At 40.2% G+C, this 9,038-nt stretch overlaps 1 long non-coding RNA gene across 1 annotated transcript; it reads left to right on the forward strand.

The window, feature by feature from the left end:
* Positions 1–7,422: 7,422 nt before the first annotated feature.
* Positions 7,423–8,047, forward strand: LOC138473701 (uncharacterized). The gene is made up of 3 exons (XR_011268864.1): positions 7,423–7,522; positions 7,638–7,752; positions 7,887–8,047. It is a non-coding gene; the product is annotated as an uncharacterized lncRNA (long non-coding RNA).
* The last annotated feature ends 991 nt before the right edge of the window (positions 8,048–9,038 follow it).

Genomic DNA, 9,038 nt, shown 5'->3' on the forward strand with positions numbered 1-9,038 from the left:
TCATGTCAGGGTTCCCTATCATCTTTCTCATTATTATGTAGATGTCATCATGAACTACCTCCCCTTCTCCCACCCACTGGGCAGTGATCGCCCGACCCTGAAAAATACCTGTAACCTCACACAGTGCCATGTGGAGTAAACTCTGCACCTTTTGCACCTGCAATTCTCTTGGAATTAATATTTTGGGTGTTCACGCTACTCAAGGTATCAGGGAACACACATAACATACTCCATTAACGCTTTCCCTCCCTAATGCTGCCATGTGATCGTACCACATATTAGCAGAGTTGGTGTGCGATTGGCCCCCTGCCTTGCCCAAAAACAACTAAGAGTGTAACACTTCCCTCTTTGATTGTGCCATGGTGTATACAATGGCTGGGGGTGCATTCGCTGTCGCCCCCTTATCAAGCTCCCCCCTATTATATACAATAAACCCAGGCAGGTCACTTGAAAAGAGAGGAAACAAGAGACGAAAGAAAAGGCACAAAGGGAAAAGAAGAACAAGGCAACACATCACATGGGTTAACATTTTACCCCTTTCTGGTGCTCCGACCACTTGCCGCATGCCCATTCCCTGAAGTTGCACAAGGAAGACCACAAGGAAATACTTGGTTGGCAAGAATGTCCCTTGTGCTGCTTTACCCTACTACTCCTGCAGGAAGGTGTTGCTTTTGTCCGGTCAGGATATCGGAGAGGTGAAACCATGTATTCCTCCCTTTCAATTTGATGGCGGTGGGGAAAGTGATGACGTAGGGCCCCAAAAATCATCCCTAGATGTACTTCTTCCTTGTAAAGTTCTTTATGTAGACCCGGTCCCCCAGGTTCAGCTGCAGTAGGGACGGAATATCCTGTTCCTTTTTCCCTGGTGACGTCTCAGATGATGATGGAGCTGGCCGTTGTTGTCGGGCCACGTCTATAGGGAGATAAATCTGAGAGAACACGGAAGCACCCTAAGGTATCCCCTAAATTCTTCCCCAGGATATTGGCTGTACTGTGGGCATCAGAGATAGGGTGAGCATTGCGAGCAGGAGCATGGGGAGTTAACATTAGCCTGCTGGTCACAATCTCATGCGGAGTGAGATTGTGATCGGACCCTGGCTGATTGAGCAGTGCAAAGAGAGCCAGTTGCATGCAATGGAGCCAGCTCCTGCAAAGGTTGTCACACAGCTTTGCAAAGCGCTCTTTAAGCAGGTCATTTAGGCGTTACACTAAACCATTGTCTTGAGCATGATAGATGGGACAGAGTTTGTGTTTGATGCCCAACAAGAAACTTCCCTGCCTGAACAGTTCATTGGACAAGTGCAGGCCATAGTTGGACCTTAATACTTAAAAAACTCCCCAACGGGGGGAAACCCTTGTATATGAGGGACTTAGCTGTCCATTTTGCCTCACAATGGACACATTGTCCTGCCTTCAGCAAACAAGATAATGGACATTCCACAATTATATAGCGATAGTTGGCGCACCTATTTTGCATATCAATGTAATTATTACGCAAGTGCTGGAAATGCCCTGAGGGGCGATGTGATGTTGCTTTAATAGTTTTCAGTGTATGCCCTTCTGTAAACCGCTAACATGTCATACAATTATCCACTCTGCCTGGAGATCAGCCCCAATGCTTTCTTTTGATGTGTGGGTGATGTAGCTGATCCAGAGCAATCTTAAGTAATTCTGCAGGCATCACTGGTTTTCCTGAAATGTTCTGAAACCATAACTCTTCATGGGGCGACAAAGAACACCCCCTATTCCTCCAGAAATCCTTTTCCTGTATGGGCGCTCTGCTCAGTAACTCTGTTTTCTGTGTTATTGGTAGTACGTTATAGCAGTCTACTAATTGCACCTGCTGATGTATCATGCATGTGAATATGGGTGGCTGATCTCTAGCATGTGGCAAAAAAGCTTCTTGGTTGGCCCCCATATCTGCTGCTTCATTGCCATGTTACACAAGTCTGTACAACCTGTGTGAGTGGCACACTTGACCACTGCTAGAACTGATGGTAACAGTAACACTTCCATTTTTCCTGAAATGCCTTCTTTTCCATCTAGACAATACAGAATGTACTGTGGTGGTTATAAATTGCGAACAGCCTAGCGACCATACCGAGGACGGAGTATACAGTGAGAGTGTACCACTTCACCTCTTCTAGATATGATCTAATGCGTACCCATACCCCATAATGGAGTAACACCACTGAAGTTACAGCAATCACCCTCAAGTGATACTTTATTCAATCAACTGAGGACCTCTGTGATTGAATGTGAAAGACGAGGTATGGCGCAGTTAACGTTGTTGATGAAAATTCTTTTTGGTGCACCACCACACAATGAAAAGTAGAGCCGCTGTCTGACTTACTTAGCAACGTTGGACTCCAAATTATATTGACTGCAAACTGACAGAGATATACTCTACTCTATTGTAATATTAGTGAACGTACACATAGTGTCATAGTTACCCTGAGGTCCCGTTGTGTTGCATTAACTGCTGTTAATGGTTAGACCAGTAATGCTATCTATATGGTTCTTTTCCCCCTGAAGAAGTTCCCTCAATTTGTTGCAAAATATAGATGAGGAACGAAACATGTTGGGTTCTAGATAAACTCCTACATAGAAGAGGGTTTCAATATTAACTCATTATTGAGGCTAAAGAATATGTTGCCAATGCCTGCACTCAATATTAATATTTGGTTAATCTTTGAGGAATTATTAAACACAAATTCGTGGACTATTTGAAACAGAAGGAATAACTTGTTTTATTAACACTTTCTGTATTAAATGTCTATATATTGTAATTTGAATATGAAGTATTAACATTTTTCCTGTACGTTGCACTAGTTACTTTAGAGATGGTAGACACCGGTCACTTTGTTTATACACAGGTCACTTTCTGATGCTTTTAAATTGATGTTGTTTTAGAATTTATAACGAATTATATTGAATTCTTTTTCTCAGAATTACAGTGCTTGCTTACTAAGGTTCAATACTCCATGTAATCAGGTACCATTGTTGGAATGGAGTATTAATAAGAGTGTATTCAATGCTTTGAACTCTTAATTATTTTATACCATAGAGATATAGAGGTGAGGAGATCTAGAGTGTATTTGTACCATGGTGGCAAAATCGGCTGAATCACTATAAATAGTGGTGCAGCAGCCCTTACACATCCCTACTGCTGATATCAATGTCACCATTTAAGCTACTTGTGCTGAATAATGTGAAGAAAATCTAATCTGTGCTACCACCTCAAAATCTTCCCCGTCAAAGTGCACCACTGCTGGTCCAGTGTGACGACATCCTGTGTTCTGGTCCATCATGGATGATCCATCAACAAAGTATATCTCTCCCTCTTCAAGTGCCTCTTCTCTCACTGTGGGCTGGCACGTATAGTCCTTCTTCATACATGGTGCAATCATGAACTTCATCACCATCCTTTACTGGCTTGGTGACAAAAGTCACAAGGTTGACAACGGCACACCTCACAATGCCCACTGCTGTGTTTGTAAATATGACTTCATACCCTGATGCTCATTGGGTGGTCAGTGTAGATTTGGATTTTCATAATTGCAAATACTGCATGCTCTACATAGAGCGTTACTGGACAACCCATTGTGATGGCAGCTAAAATTTCATTCGCAAAAGCTGGCCCTGCATTATTGTATCTAAAATACTACTATAAGCTATAATAAGCCAATGCTTGTGCCCTTGGGGATTTGTATGGGTGAGAACAGCCAATGAACCAAACAGAGACAAGGGGAAGTTTACCGGCAATGGGATTTGTCTCCAAAACAAGCTTGTGTACATACTTCTTGACTTAAGAACCCCACTGCCCTGGTGTTGTTTCCTCTTGACAAGAATGAAAACACCTCTCACACAGTCCATCCAACAAATAAAGAACTGTGTGTTATATAACTTCAGATCAATAGTACAATCAATTTTATTCAAAAACATACATCAATACCTTAAAATCACATAAAATCTAGTAAACAATACACATTGTTTAGGTGAGGTGACAAGTGCAAATCACAAAGTGCAAAGCTACATAGAATGTTTTTATGAAACCACAACAAACAATAGCTGACTAAAAACAAGCCAGTTAAAGTGTGTTATTCTCGAACTGCGTTGGATGGTAAGTAGAGAACCCCTATCATTAATTGTTGCTTCCTCTTCTCTTACACAAAGACTAGTGGGCAAATCTTTTTTCTACTCAAAAAGGTTCTAAACGAACTTATTAACTTGCTAACAGACACTGATCTACAATCCAGAATCATATAAAACCCAACATGTTTCGTTCTTCAGTTGTTATCATGAACTGTACACAAACTTCTTCAGGGGAACCCAACGTATATACACAATCGTACGCACTGTCTTCATCTTCATAAGTTAAAATCTATATTCAGGTGTTCTTCCCAAATGCTAGAGGAGACAAACACAAGAAATCAGTGGTGATACATTTGTCCACCTATGTCCTGTCCTCGGAAGAGGAAAACATCCTGAATAAGGGTCTCAGTTTGTCATTACTAAATCTCATGATCCTTTTGAATTTAGAACAGAGTTTTTTGCATTTATGCGCAAGGTACGGTTGAATGAATACTTCAGTGAACATGAAGGATACACCAGTAATAATCTCAGTGGGTTGCGCAATACATCTACGTTCTGTGCTCCCAGTTACTCTCATACTGCCGAATCTACGGTTTTTGAAAGACAGGTGCTGGCAGAGGTTCTTAAGTTGGAGTCTGGCGAAAAGTCTCGCAACTCCAACTTTAGTAGGTCACAAAGAGCATTGGCACTAAAGTTAGCAAAAGACAAGAACCTGATTATTAGACAAGCAGATAAGGGAGGAGCGATTGTGTTGATGAACCGTAGTGATTATGTAAGAGAATGTGAAAGACTGCTATCTGATGATGTGAGTTACTTGAGACTGGCTAATGACCCCTCTGCCAAACTCAAAAAAATTATCAAAGAAAAGGTGACTGCAGCTTTTGATGCCGAAATGATTAGTAAGCAAGAATTTGAATTCCTGATTAGGGATCAAGGAAGAGTACCTGTTTTTTACATCTTGCCCAAAGTACACAAGAGACTTGTTGATCCCCCTGGTAGACCTATAGTGTCTGGTGTGAAGTCGATTTTGGAACCTTTGTCCAAATTTGCAGACTTCTATTTGAGACCGTTTGTTTTGAAAATGAAAAGCTATTTACGAGACACCACTGACGCTATTAATAAATTGGAAAACATTGAGTTTATTCCGGGCCAGTCCTTGCTGATAGGCTTGGACATTCAATCTTTGTACACTGTGATACCCCAAAGAGCCACACTTGAGGTGGTTGAAGAAGTGTTGATGAATAGAGAGGATGGCCATCCTGTGAGTAATGCTTTCATTCTGTGGTGCACGGAGTTTGCCCTGACTAAAATTTTTTTTCAATTCCAGGGTTCTTTCTTTCAACAGATTGAGGGTACAGCCATGGGTGGTGCCATGGCCCCGAATTTAGCCAATCTTTATGTCGAGTATTTTGAAAAGGCAGTAATATACCCAGCCACCAACCCTTTCAGCAATCATTTGAGGAAGTGGCTGAGGTATATAGATGATATACTGATCATATGGGATGGCTCAAGAGAAGAGGCAGATTGTTTTGTGACATGGCTTAACCAACAAAATCGGTTTCTGAAATTCACTGGGTCTATATGTGATTGTGAGACTCATTTTCTAGACATCACCATTTTCCATCACAATGGTTCTTTAAAAGTGAAGCCTTATAATAAGACCACTGATAAGAACTCTTTATTGCACTTCAATAGCCACCATGCTAAACATTTAAAGAACAATTTGCCATTTGGACAATTTTTGAGGCTGAAGCGCAATAGTAGTCTTAAAGATGATTTTGCCCGAAGTGCTGATGTATTGACCAACAAGTTGTTGGCCAAAGGCTATCCGCCTAGAGTTATAAGAAATGCCTCAAAAAGAGCTTACAATAACAATCGTGAGGCACTTTTGGAGAAAAGTAGTAGGCCAATTAAAAAGATTGGCACTGTATTTGTTAATACTTTCTCAAATTTGTCCTACAAAATCAAAAATATTGTGATGAAAACTTGGAACAAAATATATCGTGGTAAAGAAGTGTTGCCTCCCCTAGTGGCTTTTAGAGAAAGCCAGAATTTACGAAATATTTTGATCAAAAATGATGTGACAGAAATGCAGATACCACAAGTTAGGCAAACTAGACTGTGGGGTTTGCCTGAAGTAAAAGGACATTTTCCATGTGGGAATTGCAGCATGTGTGGACAAACAAAAGAAACTAGATTATTGCAAATTCTACCTGATGTTAAGTGGGTCTTCACTGAAATGACGAATTGTAACACAGCTAATGTTTTATATTTGATCACCTGTCCATGTGGCCTACATTATGTGGGAAAAACAAATAGGCAATGTAAAGTTCGAATGGTGGAACATCGCAGCTGTATCAAGAATCAAGTGATAACTGCCCCTCTTGTGAAACATTTTATTGAAAAGAAACATGGTTTCAATGACTTCACATGGCTGATTTTGAAAAAGGTGCATGGAAATACCAAAATTGAAACAGATCGAAAATGATTGTATTTAGAGCAAAAAATAATTTTCAAATTACAAAGAAATGTGCTAGGGCTCAATGAAAGCATTGATTGGCATTTGGTTAGCCAAATATAATTTTGGACATTGTGTGATGCATATACCATGTGGGCACCCAATTTTGGTAAACAATTTGGTTTTTAGTTCAATTGATGAAGCTAGTGCAATTTACATCTTTTTGATGCGCTGAGTGTCCACTAAACTCCTCTACACCAGTTGATCCTGGGTCTGTTCCAATATGGCCCCCTTGGTTGTTGTACTCCTGATTAACTTCGAGAAGTTGAGTCCTTTTTTTGTGTTGCTGCACAACCATAGACGCTTTAACAGAGTCCTTTCTTTGTGTTGCTGTGCAACCATAGATGCTTTGAGATTGTGCAGCAGCCATGGCTCCTCTGAATCGAGTGCTGGCCGAGTATGTTTGAATGCTGCAAGTGGAGTGAATAAACCCCTCTGGGTGTATAGGTGAGCACGCTACCAGCTTTTCGCCTTTGGATGTGACTCTGTGCATGATATTGTCTCCATGTCGGGACACCTTTTGCATTATTTGGTGGTTGGGGCATTTTATTTTACACTTTTTTTTTAATTTTTTTACACATGTTGTGTGGCTATCCATTTTCTGCGTTTCGTTGACGTTGTGGAGGTTGGACAGCATGGACACTGAGTAGTTGTCTTTACACATTAGATAATGCATGGCCTCCTCACGTGTGTGAAATATAAGCACCCCCTTCTGTTTGCCCTCTAGTGCATGTTGACGGCATGTTGTTAGCTGAGGTTTTGGTAATGCCAGATAAATGGTGTTTACTGTTATGTTTCCATTGCTTTCCAGATTGACTCTGTATTATTGCTTGATCGTATGGATGTTTCCATTTCAACTTGTTCATTACTGAATTGTGAATTGCAGTCTTGATCCCTACATTTGTGGAGGTAATTTACTTTGTTATTTGGAGCCTTGATTTTATGTGCAATGGTATTGAAGCCAGTGTGGTTTCTGGATATAACAGAGCATGTGGTCTCTGTTTATTGGTTTTGTCTTACTTAGGTGTGGCGATACTCTAGCGGACTGTGACGCTTTGTTGAAGTATTGATTTCTCATTTGGAGGGAAACCAGCAAATTTGTCATTCTGTGACGTGCTTTGAAGTTTCACCATTTAAAGGTAAATCTGCGGGTACCCTTTTGGGACCCTTGTGAGTGTGGCATAATCCCTGTACCATGCCACCATTTACATTTTGTAGTACTTCCTTCCCTTTTTGGAACTCATTAGGTTTCTCCTTTCCTTTATTTTTACAGGCTTGGAGTTTGTTTTCCTTTTACCCTCTTGGGTGCCTGAATCTACCCTTTCAACACGGTGTGGAAGAGATTAGTGGATGCTTTTAAATTTATCCCCTGAAGAATGTTCGCCTGAACTGGGCAGTTAAGAACAGAAACATGTTGGGATGCTTGTTGTTTTAGTGACACATTGAGATTTGTTTGTGTGTTATGTGATATCTTTTGTGTCGTATAAATAAGTTATTTGATGTTTTACATTTGTTTTATATTTGTTTTATATTTGTTTTTTAATGTTTAGTACACTGTGTTAGGTGAGGGTAGTGTTTTTTGTTTAAATTCAGTTTAAATTATTTGAATAATATACTTGTTATACATTTGTGTAAATCAGTTATAGCAGACGGTCCATTTTTTCAGGACTAGTGATGCTGGAAAACCTTATAGAGTTTTTGTGTGAGGGGGTTGGAGGCAAGTAAACAACACGTATCATCTTGCTCTTTATTGTATTACATATATCTATATCCCCGTTGGTGGAGTAGGATGTTTTCATGTTAATAGGGATACTTTATACCTATTTAAACATATTATGACAAACACAAGAGAACAGCTTTCATTATTGCTGTTTATCACTCAAACTGCCATATCTAATAGGAACATTAATCCCCCATAGACGGCTCACTGTGTGAATACTTTATTGTTAACTATTCAACGGTCTGGTGGGAGTGTCTTCAATGTAGACTCAAATCTGTTGAAACAACACACGACATGGGTAAGTAGGTCAGCCCGTACCCATAGAATCCTGAATACTCATAGTGCTAAAGCATATTGCAAAAGGTGCCTCTCGGTCTACTCAGTAACCAATGCATTGCCCGAGGTCTGTTGATTAGTACCATTTAACTCTAGTCATTCACAAGTTCTAATATTCATATTTCATCTTTCACAGCACACCACAACCACAAGAATATTTCATTTTTCGTGGAACCAAAAAACCAAGATGAGAAAGTCACACTTCAACTTTCATACCGCCTTGCTCAAGGAATCACAACTTGTTATGTGACTAATGGTCTAAATCTCCAGCGTTCGTTCAAGAAACCGCTGTGCCAAAACAATATTAATGCATGAAACTGTGAAATCTACTTATTCGGAAAAGACCAGAAGAAACTAATATGTAACTAT

The sequence above is a fragment of the Ambystoma mexicanum genome, chromosome 8, assembly GCF_040938575.1.
Source record: "Ambystoma mexicanum isolate Mex_15411 chromosome 8, UKY_AmexF1_1, whole genome shotgun sequence".
Taxonomy (NCBI): Eukaryota; Metazoa; Chordata; class Amphibia; order Caudata; family Ambystomatidae; genus Ambystoma; species Ambystoma mexicanum.